The sequence below is a fragment of the Lolium perenne genome, chromosome 3 (assembly GCF_019359855.2).
Source record: "Lolium perenne isolate Kyuss_39 chromosome 3, Kyuss_2.0, whole genome shotgun sequence".
Taxonomy (NCBI): domain Eukaryota; kingdom Viridiplantae; phylum Streptophyta; class Magnoliopsida; order Poales; family Poaceae; genus Lolium; species Lolium perenne.
This window is the reverse complement of record NC_067246.2, coordinates 340,141,460-340,159,025: the sequence shown is the minus strand read 5'-3', so window position 1 is coordinate 340,159,025 and position 17,566 is coordinate 340,141,460.

The window sequence follows — 17,566 nt, the reverse complement described above, 5'->3', positions numbered from 1 at the left end:
TTCATGGGACCTTTTCCGTCTTCGGAAGGTAACACTCATATACTTGTTGCTGTTGATTATGTTACTAAATGGGTGGAAGCTATACCTACAAAAAGTGCTGATGGTGAGACCTCTTTAAGAATGCTCTTAGATATTATTTTTCCTAGATTTGGAGTACCTAGATATATTATGACGGATGGAGGTTCTCATTTTATTCATGGAGGTTTTAGAAAAACTCTTGCTAAGTATGGTATTAATCATAGAATTGCTTCTGCTTATCATCCTCAAACTAGTGGTCAAGTAGAATTATCAAATAGAGAGATTAAATCTATTTTGGGAAAGACCGTTAATAAAACTAGAAAGAATTGGGCTAGTAAATTGAAGGATGCACTTTGGGCTTATAGAACTGCTTATAAAAATCCCATGGGAATGTCACCTTATAAAATGGTTTATGGGAAAGCTTGTCATTTACCTCTAGAACTAGAGCACAAAGCTTATTGGGCTGTTAGAGAATTAAATAAAGATCCTAAACTTGCCGGTGATAAGAGGTTGTTGCAATTGAGTTCTCTAGATGAATGGAGAAGTGAAGCATATGAAAATGCTAAACTCTTTAAAGAGAAAGTTAAAAAATGGCATGATAGGAGGATTATCAAAAGAGAATTTAATATTGGGGATAAAGTCCTATTGTATCGGTCTCGTCTCAGATTCTTTGCAGGGAAATTACTCTCGAAATGGGAAGGACCATATGTTGTCGAGGAGGTGTATCGTTCAGGAGCAATCAAAATTAGCTCTCTCCAAGGCAATGCTACGCAAGTGGTGAATGGACAAAGACTCAAGCATTATATCTCGGGTGATTCTTATAATGTTGATGTTGATATTATTCAAGTGGAAACACCGGAGGCCTACATCAAAGGGAAAATTGACAGTCCGCCAGAACTTGACTTCGAATAGGTAACAGTACTGGTAATGAAAAGTATGCAATTTACTTTCCGAACTATATTTTTGCTGTTTTTGGAAAATATGAGAAATTACGAGTTCGAAACGGAGTGGAAAGGACGCACGAGGGGGTGCCACCATAGGGCGGCGCGGCCTGACCTGGGCCCACGCCGGCCTATGGTTTGGCCACCTCGTCGCCCCTTTCCGACTCTGGTCCGATCTGGTGCTTTCCTTTTGACGAGAAAATTTTTGCTATATAATCCCCCGGACCCCTGGAGGTCCGTATATCGTTTTCTCGACGTGTTTTGTTTCAAGCTGTTTCTGCCAGGATCTGTTTTCGGTTTAGAAGCACCATGGCCTCCAACAACAAGGGCAAGGGGCTTTTGGAGGAAGAGAAGGAGGTGCCATCGAGACAAGAGCAGCAAGCCGGAGGAAGCAAGCAAATCTTGGTGGGATCTGTTGACACTCGACGTTCTTTTTCTCATAACCTGCAGGGACCTTTACCACCCGCTCTTAGCCTCGACTCTTTCCCCATGATGGAAGAAGTCATATGGATTACCGATGAGTTTTGTGATCAATATCGGGCTCTACGAAGAGAAGTGGAGATACTCCAGGAGGAGAATTGCCGTCTCCGAAGAATGATTGAATACCACTCGATTCGCGTCACAAGGTCGTCATCGCCAACTTCGGATAACAATGAATCTCTTCGAATCTTAGTGCAGAATTGTCAAGCTGAGAAACTGAAGACGAAGGAGCTTATTAAGAAGCTCGGGAGGAGTTCATCACCATCATCGCCAAAGGAGTAATTCATCATCGGTATTGGCATCCCCTTGGTTTGTTCCAAGCTTGGGGGAGTGCCGCGGTATCACATTATCACTACCTTTTACTTTTATTGTCAAGTAGTATCATATCATGAGTAGGGAAGTTATCATATAAGATGGGTTGCGTTTGGAAGTATCTCTCCTTTAGTTGGTTATCTATGTATCCCTTGGTGTGAGTTATCGTTATGGAATATTAATGAGAAGTCTTATCATTTACATATTGCACATCTTATTTTAGTTTGCAATCTCTACTATATGATTCACCTTGTTGTTAGTATTGGTATCACTTTGGGAGCATTGAATAAATCTATTTGGTTTTGGCAAACTTAGCATTGGTCAATAGCAACAACACTTTGAGGTTTAAATAGAAAAGAGAAATACATGTAGATGTTTCATTGTCTTTCTTGTTAGCTCATAGCTTATTATTCTGAAGTTAAAATTGTTTGTACTTACAAGGAAGATGCATGATTGTTTCTATCACATGTATATTTGTTTGTTTCCCTCGACTCTTATGCTCGCTAATTAACCTTGCTAGCCAAAGACCTGTACTGAGAGGGAATACTTCTCGTGCATCCAAACCTTAACCAAAGCCTATGCCATTTGTGTCCACCATACCTACCTACTACATGGTATTTTCTGCCATTCCAAGTAAATACTTCATGTGCTACCTTTAAACAATTCAAAACTTAGAATCTCTTATTTGTGTCAATGTTTCATAGCTCATGAGGAAGTATGTGGTGTGTTATCTTTCAATCTTGTTGGGCAACTTCCACCAATGGACTAGTGGCTTCACCCGCTTATCCAATAATTTTGAAAAAGAGCTGGCAATGGGATTCCCAGTCCCAAATTGATTAAACTAAATAGACACTCCTCCATGGTATGTGATTGATGGACGGCACCCGAAGGATTCGGTTAGCCATGGCTTGTGTAAGCAAAGGTTGGGGGGAGTGTCATCATCATAATAAAGCTAAAATAAAAAGGCACTCCTTCATGGTATGAGATTGTTGGCAGGCACCCGAGGATTCGGTTAGCCATGGTTTGTGAAAGAAAGGTTGGAAGGAGTGCCACACAAAATGAAAATAATATGGGAGCCGCTCTTAGGAGGTTGTCTGGCAAGGGGGTTAGAGTACCCGCTACCAGTCGTTGACAACAACAAACACCTCTCAAAATGTTACTTTTATTCTCTTTATATGATTGCAAAAATTGAAAAAGCTCTAGCACATGATTTAATCCCTGCTTCCCTCTGCGAAGGGCCTGTCTTTTACTTTATGTTGAGTCAGTAAACCTATTTCCCTCCATCTCAAGCAAGCATTTGAGTAGTTGTGATCAAACCATTATATTGTGATTTGCTACATCATGTCTTTTATTCTTCTTTGTTTAGTACAAGTTTTATCTGAATGAATATAGCTTTGCAAGTTATCAATGATCATGAGAAAACCATTATGATTGAGTATGCAAGTTGTGCCTTATAAACTTTAACATGGGAGCGCTGCTCAATGAGATATAATCTGTTAATTGTTCTCTGACCAAGAACGAAGTTTGCCATCACCAATTATGATTTCTTATGCACCTTTACTTGTGATTACCTTATACTTGTTTCAATATGAGTTATAAGAGATTGTTTACTATAATGTCCTGTGTGAATGAATATGATGCTTCTTGTCCGTATTTAATTCATCGACTCTTCACTCCATAAACATGTGGTCATGTCTATCGAGCTCAGTTTCGCTTGGGGACAAGCGAAGTCTAAGCTTGGGGGGAGTTGATACGTCCAATTTGCATCACTATTTTATATCATAATTTGCTGTTATTCATTGATATATTTCATATTGGGACACAATACTTATGTTATTTCATCTATTTTGCATGTTTCATCATTATTGGAGGATCGAACACCGGAGCCATATTCTGCTGGAAAAAGCACCGTCAGAACGCAATATTTCGGAAGATCAACTCTGGAAGGAAATTATACCAAAAATCCTATTTTTCAAGATGACGAAGGAAGCCAGAAGGAGGAGCCAGGGTGGGCCCACACCCTAGGGCGGCGCGGCCCAGGCCCTGGCCGCGCCGGCCTATGGTCTGGGGGGCCCACGACCCTTTTCGCCTCCTTTTCTTCGCCAAACCCTTCGTCCCGAAGACCTAAGCCACAGAGGGTACCTCGCGAAGAGTTCCAGCCGCCTCTGCGCGGCGGAGAACACCAGAGAGAAAAGAGCTCTCCGGCGGGCAGGAATCCGCCGGGGAAATTCCCTCCGGGAGGGGGAAATCGACGCCATCGACACCGTCATCGAGCTGGACATCATCGCCATCACCATCATCATCATCTCCACCATCATCACCGCCGTCATCACTGCTGGACACCGCCACCGCCGTAGCAATTTGGGTTTGATCTTGATTGTTTGATAGGGGAAACTCTCCCGGTATCGATTCCTACTTGTTGTTGATGCTATTGAGTGAAACCATTGAACCAAGTTTATGTTCAGATTGTTATTCATCATCATATCACCTCTGATCATGTTCCGTATGATGTCTTGTGAGTAGTTCGTTTAGTTCTTGAGGACATGGGTGAAGTCTAAATGTTAGTAGTGAACTATGGTTGAGTAATATTCAATGGTGTGATATTTAAGTTGTGGTGTTATTCTTCTAGTGGTGTCATGTGAACGTCGACTACATGACACTTCACCATTTATGGGCCTAGGGGAATGCATCTTGTACTCGTTTGCCAATTGCGGGGTTGCCGGAGTGACAGAAACCTAAACCCCCGTTGGTATATCGATGCAGGAGGGATCGCAGGATCTCAGAGTTTAAGGCTGTGGTTAGATTTAATTCTTAATTACTTTCTTGTAGTTGCGGATGCTTGCAAGGGGTATAATCACAAGTATGTATTAGTCCTAGGAAGGGCGGTACATTAGCATAGGTTCACCCACACAACACTTATCACAACAATGAAGATTATTTAGCCGTATGTAGCGAAAGCACTAGACTAAAATCCCGTGTGTCCTCGAGAACGTTTGGTCATTATAAGTAAACAAATCGGCTTGTCCTTTGTGCTAAAAAGGATTGGGCCACTCGCTGCAATTATTACTCTCGCACTTTACATACTCGTACTTTATTCAACTGTTACATCAAACCCCCCTGAATACTTGTCTATGAGCATTTACAGTGAATCCTTCATCGAAACTGCTTGTCAACACCTTCTGCTCCTCGTTGGGATCGACATTCTTACTTATCGAAGATACTACGATACACCCCCTATACTTGTGGGTCATCATGCATATTGCTAGAGAAGAACTTTGGGCCGCCAACCAAAGCCATGTATCATGGTGGAAGTTTCAGCTTGGACACTAATCCTCAATCTCTTATGAGAATATTATCTGTTGTTGAATGCTTAAGCATTAAAGAGGAGTCCATTATCTGTTTTCTATGTTGTCCCGGTATGGATGTCCTCAAGTTGAGATTTATCAAAAACGAGAAATCAAATGCGATCTATCTCCTTGGACCTTTGTACAGGTGACATAGAGGTACCCCTTTGTGACACTTGGTTGAAACATATGTAATGCAATGATAATCCATGGAAATCCGAGCTAATTAGGACAAGGTGCGAGCACTATTGGTATTCGATGCATGAGGCTTGCAACTTATAGGATGTTTTATGCATAACACATATGAATTATTACTACCGTTGACAAAATTGTTTCCATGTTTTCAAAATAAAAAGCTCTAGCACATGAGTAATCCCTGCTTCCCTCTGCGAAGGGCCTTTCTTTTACTTTATGTTGAGTCAGTTTACCTACTTCTTTCCATCTTAGAAGCAAACACTTGTGTCAACTGTGTGCATTGATTCCTACATACTTGCTTATTTGCACTCATCATATTACTTTGTGTTGAAAATTATCCATGAGATATACATGTTAAAGTTGAAAGCAACTGCTGAAACTTATATCTTCCTTTGTGTTGTTTCAAAACCTTCTATTAAGAATTTATTGCTTTATGAGTTAACTCTTATGCAAGACTTATTGATGCTTGTCTTGAAAGTACTATTCATGAAAAGTCTTTGCTATATGATTCAGTTGTTTAGTCATTATCTTTACCATTGCTTTGAATCACTTCATTCATCTCATATGCTTTACAATAGTATTGATCAAGATTATGATAGTAGCATGTCACTTCAGAAATTATCCTTGTTATCGTTTACCAACAGAGATTAGCATACTAAGTATAGTTGATTACTCCAAGAAAGGTTTTGCCCCTGAATCACTCTCTTTAGATGATATTAATCAAATGAGGCACTACGTAATAAGAAACTGCGAGCAAACCGAGCCATGGATTGAGTAAGGATACTTATGTATTTGTTTCATATCATGATATTCATTAATCCTTTCGTGATGAAGTAACCACCATTTCTTTTTGAAGGGAACATATTCAGGAGCTCACAACGAACAACTGTCCTAATCCAAACAAGGAACACAAGGAAGAGTTTGTTGGCTGGTTCGAGAGACGGGTAAGTTACTTTAACATTTTCACAAATGTTCCTTAATAAAAAAATAATGGTGTACATTGCATTCACACATATTCTATTCCATGAAACAGATCGCACAACTCCATAAAGATGGGAAGATCAGCAATCTGTTGTATGCACTAGCTAAAGGGCCTGATCACGTTGCTCGTGTGTACATCCGTATAGTACTAAATGGATATTACTTTCGGAATTCCTATATAGAGCAGGACTTGAGTACCCAAAATAGTGGCATCGTAGTCAATGTGCAAGGAAGCACTGGCAGTACTGATTTTTATGGGGTGATAAAGAAAATCATATTTCTTGACTTTCCTCCTGATAAGGAGGTTGTTCTATTGCAGTGTGACTGGTTCGACGTGCCTCCTGCCAATAGAAATCAGAGTAAGGGGTATAAGAAGGACAGATATGGAATTATTGACCTTGACACTACTATACACCGTTTCAAGGAAGACCCTTACATTCTAGGCTTCCAAGCTGAAGGTTTTTTATGTGAGAGATGTGAAGAACCCTAATTGGGCAAGTGCTATTAAAATGAATCCATGCAATGTGTTTGCTCCTTCTATTTTAAATGGTGCAAACCTTGATGATGCTGCAAAAGGACATGAACATGGTGACGCAGATGTACAGGATGTCGCTGATGCAGGAATTACAGTTCCAGAATTTAATGTACCTGACGAGATCACTAGTTGGTGCAGAAATGATGATGAAGGAACCAACGTTGATGTTTTAGTCATAAAAAGTATAAGACCTTCTAAGTTTGACGAAGATCAAGTCGAATATGATGCTGATACGGATGATGATGACCCAGGATTCTTTGTGTAGGCTGTCTCTACACTGTTTGGCTTCAATGTTTTTCCATGATCATGGACACATTTATGTGCTTGAAAGATCATGTAATAATATAATTTGAGTTTAAATGCTCCAAAGTTTTAGTGTTTAGTAGTTATGAATTTTGATGTTGAATGTACTAGTGAAACTGCATCTTATATGAGTTCTTGATTAATTATTTAGTACTGTCACTTGCTGCAACATAAGTAAATGGTAAGTGCTTTAGAATTTCAGTTGTTTGGACCTAAAGAGGTTCAGCTTGTGGATATACCAAATAACTAATAGTTTTACATGAATTGGTTTGTGCTCTACTGGCTTTGTTGACTAGGCTCGAACTGTGAGATCATGTGTTCGATCACCTCTGTACCAAAATTTTAGCATCATATTTATTTGTACCCTATCCAATGTTTTTGGACGAACTTTGGTCAAAGACTTTAGATCTGAGGATGGGTGAAGCTTCTCCATGCTTGGACCAACATGCACCTGCATCAAGATCCAATCTTGTGAGAGGGGAAAAGAGAAAGAGAGATGGATTCAGCTAGGGTTAGGGGAGAAGAGAGTGAGAGGGATGCTCTCATGGTGAGGAGGAGCTTGAGGGAGGAAGGAGCTGCATCATGGTGAGCTTTTCATGGCCATGGCCGGCCATGGTGGCTAGGAGGAGGAGCAGCTCGTGGGAGAAGGAGGGGAGGGAGTGGGTATGGTAGGGGAATGAGTGGAGAGTGGAGAAATATGAGAAGAAAAGGGGAGAGGGTGGCCGGCTATGGGGTTTTTATAGAGGGTGAGAGTGGTGGCAGCCCTCTCATTGATTGGTGGAGGTGGGTGGCTGGCTTGGGGAAGAGATATTTGACCCATGCTGAATTTATTTGTGGCATTGGGAAGGGACAAAGGAGGAGAGGCTTCCCAAGGTGGAGTAACTATGTGAGAGGGAGAGAGAAGATGGCTGGCCGAATTTGTCATGCAACACAAGGGCCGGCTCCAATTTTGCCAAAAACAAGTGAGAAATGTGAGGGAGAGGCACAACATCTATGTGTATAGGCCAAGGTATGATGTTGAGAAGATAATGTCAATGAGTGACTTTGATGATGATAAGAATAGGAGTAGATACATATAGATAAAAAGAAGTGTGAGGTGATATGTACTATAAGGATAATTGTTACCACTTTGGTTGTGACAAACATAAGATGAAGAATAGACCCAAAGGTATAGTTGATGATTAGAAGTTTTTGTTTGAATTCAATTTTTGAAAGGATTGGGATTCACCACATGCAACAATGCATGAGCATGTCTAGGTAGATGAGTGGTGTTGTGTTGGTGTAGTGCATATGAAAATAGAGAGATTAATGTGTATGCCATTAGCTAAGTTGGATCACAAAGTGGAGTTATCTCAAGGTCACAAGAGATGATAGCTCATGTAGGGGATGTGAGGATGAGGTTAGAGATGGTTGTGAAAAGTTAAGGGAGATAGTGAGTGAACCAATCACATAACATCAAGGATGAATATGATATCCTAAACACTCAATTTACGAGGTCAAGGTGATGATGGAAAAGAATAGAGGAGTGACATAGGTATGATGAAATATAAGTTGCTCTTCAAATAAGAGGTCAATTGGGAGTGGTTTGAAATACTCCCTGAGTCTAGGGTTTAGTTGAAGGGAGTCCATTTGAAAGTATCAAATGATCATCCATTTGATCAAGAATTGGAGGATGAGGGATACAATGTGGTAGTTCAGAGATGTGTATAAGAGGTGCAAGTGTTTCCATTTGAAAAAGAGTTCAATTGAAAAGTATAGGACACACCTCAATTGTCTAGAGACAATTGGGAATGAACCCAAGTGGAATGGAATTTTGAAAATGTTGAGAGAAAACTAGTTGGAACATAGGAGTTCAAAATGTTCTACTTACTTTCTCAAGTGAAGTAGAGTTTTTCTCAATTGTAAAATAATCAAGAGGAAAACAAGAAATGGTACAGGTACCATAAACAAGATTTTTGTTAAAAAGAAAGCAAGATAGAAAATAATGTTTTAGAAATCAGTACTTGGTAGAAATGGGATGAAAAACAAAACCCATTTCAGTTCCTTGTTTTTCTTTGAAGAAATATCTTGAAAAGATTTAATAAAACTAGAAGTAGTTTTGTGATCAAAACTAGAGAAGGAAAAATAAGAGGGTTTTTGAGAAAGAAAACTAATTTAGGGAGGATTGTTCTCAAGGGTAGATGGTGGCTACAAAATGTACCCATCATTCCCACTCTTGGTTTTGTGAAGATTAAACTTGAATAAAAACAAGAGATAAAAGTGAAGGAAGTGATCTTGAGGTTAAACATTGGATAGGGTACAAGATCAAGGGAGTATAAGAGTTGCTAGAGTAGAATGGGACAAGCAAGACGTGGAAGTTGCAGATGGTGATGCATAGGTGAGATCCATGCATTGAGGTCACTAAAAGCAGTTGTGGGTGCTAAGAGATCAACTGCCAAAGTTGGAATCTTATAAGCCTGCCAAAACAGATTGTTGACTTGGCTTCAGAATCAACCAGGATGAGTGAGTATATGAATGATCTGGTCTAAGGTGAAGACATGGTTGGGAAGTGCTCATGACAAGGTAGGTCTAGGACCAAGTGCATTGCTTTAGATGGCAAGGGAAAGATATGGTAAGGAGCAGATGATTCCAAGTTTTGATTGAAGGATGATTTGAGCTAGATTTAGAACACCAAGAGGAACTTCAAGATGGCACACTCATGTTGCCATAAGTAGAGAGGTTTGGTGTAGTAAGAAGGAAAACAATTTTTTCTAAGCCACACATGTGTTTTATTAGGTGAGTTGTTTGTTTTACCACTAGGGGTGTTGTTCCTTGAGGTAGCTCAAGACAAAACTCAACGAGCAAAACAAGACAATACATCTACCAACAGATCAAATCAATTCATCATAACAAACAGATCAAGGCAATTCATCTAATTAGTCTTAAGAAAAAGTTTTCGTTCCCCCTAATTTTTGCAATAAGGACAACTATCAAGGTTGCAAAAGTTGGGGTGCGACAGACTCTTCCACCCTTAAAATAATCTCGTCCCGAGATTACTAAGCGTAGAACTAGAGGGGTTGTAAAGTTTAACTAAAGTTAGACTCCATTCTTCTGTAGATGTGCCGCCGTTTAGAGGGTTGCAATCTTCAGCTTCTGAGAGTCACGGTAGATTCCCGCCGAGGGCAAGCTTTGTGATGAAGTTGACTTCTTCAGGCGGGTGTTAGATCTGAAGCTTCTTAACGATCCAAGCGGGGGTTCAAGACTCTGGGAGGGTTAGCGCACCCAACGGTGCTTGAGCAGGGTTGAAAACTTTTTAGAGTTAGCTTAAATTTAGTGGAAGACGAAGTCTTCCACCCTTAAAATTGTTCATCTGGGGGGGGGGGGTTGAAAACTCTAAGCTTCGGCCACGGGTCTTGTCGGGCGCTTTTTGAAAAGTCATCTAACTCCAGTCTTGAGTTGAAACATCTTCAGGGGGCGATGTGCAGTCCACAGCCTCTAGGGGAGTTAATGCATCCCAAGTTCCCAACGGTGTTTTAGAAAGGTTGAAAATTTTAGGGTTAGCTCCAATTTTTAGTGGAAGACGAAGTCTTCCACCCTTAAGATTTTTCATCGGGCCTTCGGAAGAACTCAAAGCTTCTGCCTTGCGGTTCTGTCTGGGGCTTCTGAAGAAGTCATCGATCTTCCGCATTCAGTTGAAGAATCTTCAGAGGAGATGTGTAGATCGTGGCTTCAATCGGTAAACACGGTGTTTATAAAACCATAGGATGCACGTAAGTTAGTAGGTTGATGAAACTTCTGGTTGGTACCCACATGAAGCAGCAACAAAGGTCATCGAAGACAATCTTCCGCTTGATGGTCGGTGCTGACTTATACCAGTTAAGAAGCGAGCGGGTAAACTACACCGAATCTTGTGTCTTGGGGGTAGCTTCAGGAGCTTCACTTGATGAGGACCAGATGAACCATGTGATGTAGCTTGGTTTTGACGCTATTGTCCCCTCAGCTTGTTAGACGGTGTGTTAGAGGGTGGTTTCAAGAAGATATCCTCGAGGTTAGCATGATAACTCCCAGGTTAGACCAAGTTAGTATGTCTTCTCGCTGAGGTGTAGTCACTCTTGAAGGTAGGGGCTTCTGCTTCGCAGGCGTAGTAGAGATGCTCCAGCTGATCTTGGAAGTAGTTAGCGTAGATAGGGGTCTGGGTTAGTTTTTCTGATGGTTGGAAATCAACTGTTAACAGGGTTAGCTTATCCAATTTACTCACAGTTAGCATTCTAGCGGCGAGGTAGATGAGGGTGAAAACATTTTAGGGAGGCTTCCTACGCTGGGTTATCACACTAAGAGTGTTTTTTCAGACCGAAGGACCAAGACAACCATATGCACAACAAACAGATAAAGGGCACTCACATCAGCATACTAGGAATCTACAAGCAAACATCACACCAACAAGGCACTCTAAGTATCTAGGGATACCTAATACGTGGGGGTAGCTCAATCAAAGTGATTGAGTTTGTCCTATCCATCCTATATGTTTGGGGGCTGGTCACATATCCGGACGTCTTCATGTTGTTGATATTGACTTCAACAAGGATTCTCGAAATAGTTGATGGTGAAGCAGCCTGGTGTTGAGTCGTCGATGTTGAGGCAGAGGCTAAAACTATGTAGTCTTCTTGCTCAACATCCCGGGGACGTGAGGTCTTCGGAGGGGTAACTGTTGAGGTACTCCCATAGTCGACAACTTCTTGCGGCTGGCCTAAAAATTACTAGTCAATGAACTGAGGACTTGATCCCAGACGACTGCAAAAGTGCGAGTCCAAGGAGGAACAAGGTCAGCTCCCTGACAGACTTTGGTGACAACCAAAGACATGATCTAATTATCCGTTTATGTGCACACTAAGTCGGCCTCCAATCTTCAATAGCTGATGTTGGAGATACATGAGTCTTCCTGAGAGATTGATCCATCTTTGAGTTTGAGTCATCGGCCTGAGTTGGGGACATTGTCCAACATGTATGTTTGAAGTGGATGAGACAATAGAGTAAGAATTTTCAAACCTTTTTATAAAGCGGAGAGATAAGAATTTAGAAGTTTTGAAGAAATAAGAGGAGTAGAAGCTTTGCTTCCGACTAAAGAAAGAATTTGTTTCGCAAATAGTTTTTCCCAAGTACTTGTTTTCTAACTAACGTCCATGCTAACTAAGGTCTCCTACAGTCAGGATAGCTCTGATACCAGCTCTGTGGGGACCCTGGACCAGCTGTCCTAAATACCCTGTTATGTATACAGTTCACGATCCCATGATCAGTGCGCCATGAACACATAACCGAACTGATATCAAATTACACCATCCATTACAAAACGGAATAAGAAAATTACAATAGGGTCACATGACCAATACTTACATAATAGCCTCGAAGGGCCCATCTAAACATCAGAGTAGCATCATCACTTCAACAGCGCGGAGCCCAAGTCATCTGCCATAAACCCTATAGGCAACTGACTGGGAAGACGTTCCTAGCTCGCATAGACATCGTCCACTCCTTCTTCATCGGTCGAACTCCTTCAAGTCTGGCCAAGTAAATAGCCAGGGACAAAGCCGTGAGTACATTTGGAATTGTACTCGTAAACCATCACGAAGATACTAACAAGAGCTAACTAAATAGACAAGAGAGGAAGGGTAGTTTCTCTTGTGGATATAGCATGCATAAGAGAATCAGTTTCTCTTGAGGATATAGCATGCATAAGAGAATCAGTTTCTCTTGAGGATATAGCATCCCGACATCTCAGTTGATGGGGACACTAAGAGGGTTCTATGACATATCTATATCTTTGTTGAGGAAGATACTTCAGAAGATATCCTATGACATCTCTATATCTTTGTTGAAGAAGATACTTCAGAAGAGTTCCTCTACTTGAAAACACTAGGATGGGGTAACCCAATTTTATTTTTCTTCCTCGACCATCTCCATATAGTCGACACAACCTTTCCCCATACCCTTCCGGTACATCAAAACACTTTCTCACTTTCTTTGTAAAGCTTTTCTAAAACAAAACTCGACACAGCTCGGTAACGGCCATTCCAACCGTCCATGACCGCGGACGCGGCTATTCGAATAGATTTGACTCTGCAGAGTTTGCACACTTTCCCCACAAGATCCGCGAGTCTATCATGTGGGCATCATCCCTGTATATCAACTATGCCATGACAGAAACTCGGACATAACCTTTCGCTTATCTCCACTGGCATGAGTCTTTCCCTGCGGGCTTAACCCTTCCTGGCACCCCGGCAGCATACCTCCTTTTTGAGCGTATCTCCGGCGCCACGATAGAAGACCCTCAGTAATCGTCCGGCTATAGACAACTACAGTGTATTGCCTCCTTCAGAGCGCAACCCGGTGTCAGAGGTCATCGTGACCCTCCTAGAGAGTTGTGAAGGTGTCTCATGCCAGCTTCAACAAACTAGGGCTAAGCCCCGTGCCCATGTTGGGGTAATGTGGTTGCGCGGTTTAGTTGTTCCGGGCGAATACAAAGAAACGTGTGTCGTTTTTCTCAAAAACCCACTATACACACGCACATTCCTCTTTCCAACCATCTTTTCCAAGATCCTTTCCTTTCATAAATCATACACTCGGGTAAGGTCGACTCACCCAAGGTTTTCTTAAAAAATTTACAACAAGGTAAACCTTGAGGGTTTCCCAACCTAAAGTTTTATGATGGAACTAGCACACCATATGGCCGTGATGATAAGCATCATGCTCATACGGAGTCAATAGAGGTGGAAGAACAAGGTCATACTTGCTTAATGGTAAGCATGCATGTTGACAACTCAAGAGGGGGTATGTTTTCAGATTTGTTGTGTTATCCCAACCAACACTAATGGAAGTGGTGGTGATCAACGATAAATGGCATACAAAAGGTGGTTAGGCATACTCATCTCAATTTGAGAATACACCAAGATCATGGTGTTACTACCACTATACTAACAAGGAAGTATAGTGTGAATTATCGAGGGAGTGAGCATTGCTTAGGATAAGCATGCATGTCGACCAAATAGGATAGCATGGCCATAATCATCATGCATCCCAACCCTTACTATGACTACCATAAGATAGAACCACTAAGATTACCATGCTTGAGACCAAGCATGCATGACAACAATAAGGAGATTAACACACAAAGGATCAAGATACTAAGAGTAGCAACAAGATGACATCAGAAAGAGACATCACAATCAGAGATCAATAGATGGCTTGCCTTGGTTGTCTTATTTGTCCCTGGACTTCTTCAACTCCATCCAATAAGAATTCCAACAATATAAATAATATCCTCGTCTGATTCCACTTCTTCTTCTTCTCCGGAATTGTTCGCATCTATCGCCGGAAAATATAAAAGGAACACAATCAACACATTGCACCAACAAAACAACATACAACAATCAACAAATGATAGCTAACCACTCCACTAAGGGCTAACATACTAAGGACTTACAGTAACTACAAAACAGCTTTAAAGGAAAACCAATTTATTTTACTTTAATAAAAACATGAGAGCCTAACGAATTAGCAAATGCCTCTCCGGTTACCACCATGGCATAAATAAATATCCCTAGGTAGAGAACACCACAAACAAGACAAATGCAATGCATTGGCCTAAAAAACAAACACCTTTTATTTTCAAACATTTCTGGAAAAGCACAAGTCAAATTCCTAATTTAATTTGCTCACAACATACTACCAATAAAAGGAAGTAAACAATATGCCACACTATTTTGAAAACTCAAGTAAAACAATAGAACTTGGTTTAAGATACAGAGGGCTTGGTTTTTGCAAAAATAAAACAAAGGTTGTACACCCCTAATAAAAAGAGGTGCTTAAGGCTTTTAAATAATCAAAAAGTTTTGGTCCAACAACCCATGTAGCACACACATGTTATATATCCATGAACAGAGACTAACAGTATTTTTCCTAGATGGCCAGTACTAATACAAGACTAACCAAATTGGAATCACTCAAAAAGGTTAAACCTACAATTTTAGGAATTTTCTTGAATCTGACTGTACAGAAAACAAGATCTGTATGCCAAAAATCGTAGAAAAATCCTAAAAATATGAGGTCAGTTGCATCTGAAAGGTATTGACAATGCGGTTCTAATGCAATTGGTTTCACTCGCAAATTCATCTCCAAACTCCTGCTGTAAACAGACAAAATCAGATCTAATTAAAACTTGATCTGTGGACCATTTCAGTTTAAGAGGGCATTTTAAGTGAAACCAATGGAAAAATGAAGATATTGGAGAGGGCTTTCACCCACAGTTGAGTTTGCCCAAAAATATTTTGCCAAACAAATTAAATCTAACAAACAGTGAATCTGCATGTTTTCAGACCTTTATTTGCTCAGGAAAATATGTAACGAATTTGAGGATGAAACCAACGCCAAGTTGTATATCTTTTCATTAGCTAACCGTGGAACTTTGAATCACTCGATTCGGAGATGTACACGAGTTTTGGTGGATTTTAAAAGTTCGAACAGAATCTGAAACAGCAAAATTGCAGAGATTACTGAATGTTTTTGGACGAACTTTGGTCAAAGACTTCAGATCTGAGGATGGGTGAAGCTTCTCCATGCTTGGACCAACATGCACCTGCATCAAGATCAAATCTTGTGAGAGGGGAAAAGAGAAAGAGAGATGGATTCAGCTAGGGTTAGAGGAGAAGAGAGTGAGAGGGATGCTCTCATGGTGAGGAGGAGCTTGAGGGAGGAAGGAGTTGCATCATGGTGAGCTTTTCATGGCCATGGCCGGCCATGGTTTCTAGGAGGAGCAGCAGCTCGTGGGAGAAGGAGGGGATGGAGTGGGTAAGGTAGGGGAATGAGTGGACAGTGGAGAAATATGAGAAGAAAAGGGGAGAGGGTGGCCGGCTATGGGGTTTTTATAGAGGGAGAGAGTGGTGGCAGCCCTCTCATTGATTGGTGGAGGTGGGTGGCTGGCTTGGGGAAGAAATATTTGACCCATGCTGAATTTATTTGTGGCATTGGTAAGGGACAAAGGAGGAGAGGCTTCCCAAGGTGGAGTAACTATGTGAGAGGGAGAGAGAAGATGGCTGGCCGAATTTGTCATGCAACACAAGGGCCGGCTCCATTTTTGCCAAAAACAAGTGAGAAATGTGAGGGAGAGGCACAACATCTATGTGTATAGGCCAAGGTATGATGTTGAGAAGATAATTTCAATGAGTGACTTTGATGATGATAAGAATAGGAGTAGATACATATAGATAAAAAGAAGTGTGAGGTGATATGTACTATAAGGATAATTGTTACCACTTTGGTTGTGACAAACATAAGATGAGGAATAGACCCAAAGGTATAGTTGATGATTGGAAGTTTGTGTTTGAATTCAATTTTTGAAAGGATTGGGATTCACCACATGCAACAATGCATGAGCATGTCTAGGTAGATGGGTGGTGTTGTGTTGGTGTAGTGCATATGAAAATAGAGAGATTAATGTGTATGCCATTAGCTAAGTTGGATCACAAAGTGGAGTTATCTCAAGGTCACAAGAGATGATAGCTCATGTAGGGGATGTGAGGATGAGGTTAGAGATGGTTGTGAAAAGTTAAGGGAGATAGTGAGTGAACCAATCACATAACATCAAGGATGAATATGATATCCTAAACACCCAATTTACGAGGTCAAGGTGATGATGGAAAAGAATAGAGGAGTGAGATAGGTATGATGAAATATAAGTTGCTCTTATAATAAGAGGTCAATTGGGAGTGGTTTGAAATAATCCCTGAGTCTAGGGTTTAGTTGAAGGGAGTCCATTTGAAAGTATCAAATGATCATCCATTTGATCAAGAATTGGAGGATGAGGGGATACAATGTGGTAGTTCAGAGATGTGTATAAGAGGTGCAAGTGTTGCCATTTGAAAAAGAGTTCAATTGAAAAGTATAGGACACACCTCAATTGTCTAGAGACAATTGGGAATGAACCCAAGTGGAATGGAATTTTTAAAATGTTGAGAGAAAATTAGTTGGAACATAGGAGTTCAAAATGTTCTACTTACTTTCTCAAGTGAAGTAGAGTTTTTCTCAATTGTAAAATAATCAAGAGGAAAACAAGAAATGGTACAGGTACCATAAACAAGATTTTTGTTAAAAAGAAAGCAAGATAGAAAATAATGTTTTAGAAATCAGTACTTGGTAGAAATGGGATGAAAAACAAAACCCATTTCAGTTCCTTGTTTTTCTTTGAAGAAATATCTTGAAAAGATTTAATAAAACTAGAAGTAGTTTTGTGATCAAAACTAGAGAAGGAAAAACAAGAGGGTTTTTGAGAAAGAAAACTAATTTAGGGAGGAGTTTTCTCAAGGGTAGATGGTGGCTACAAAATGTACCCATCATTCCCACTCTTGGTTTTGTGAAGATTAAACTTGAATAAAAACAAGAGATAAAAGTGAAGGAAGTGATCTTGAGGTTAAACATTGGATTGGGTA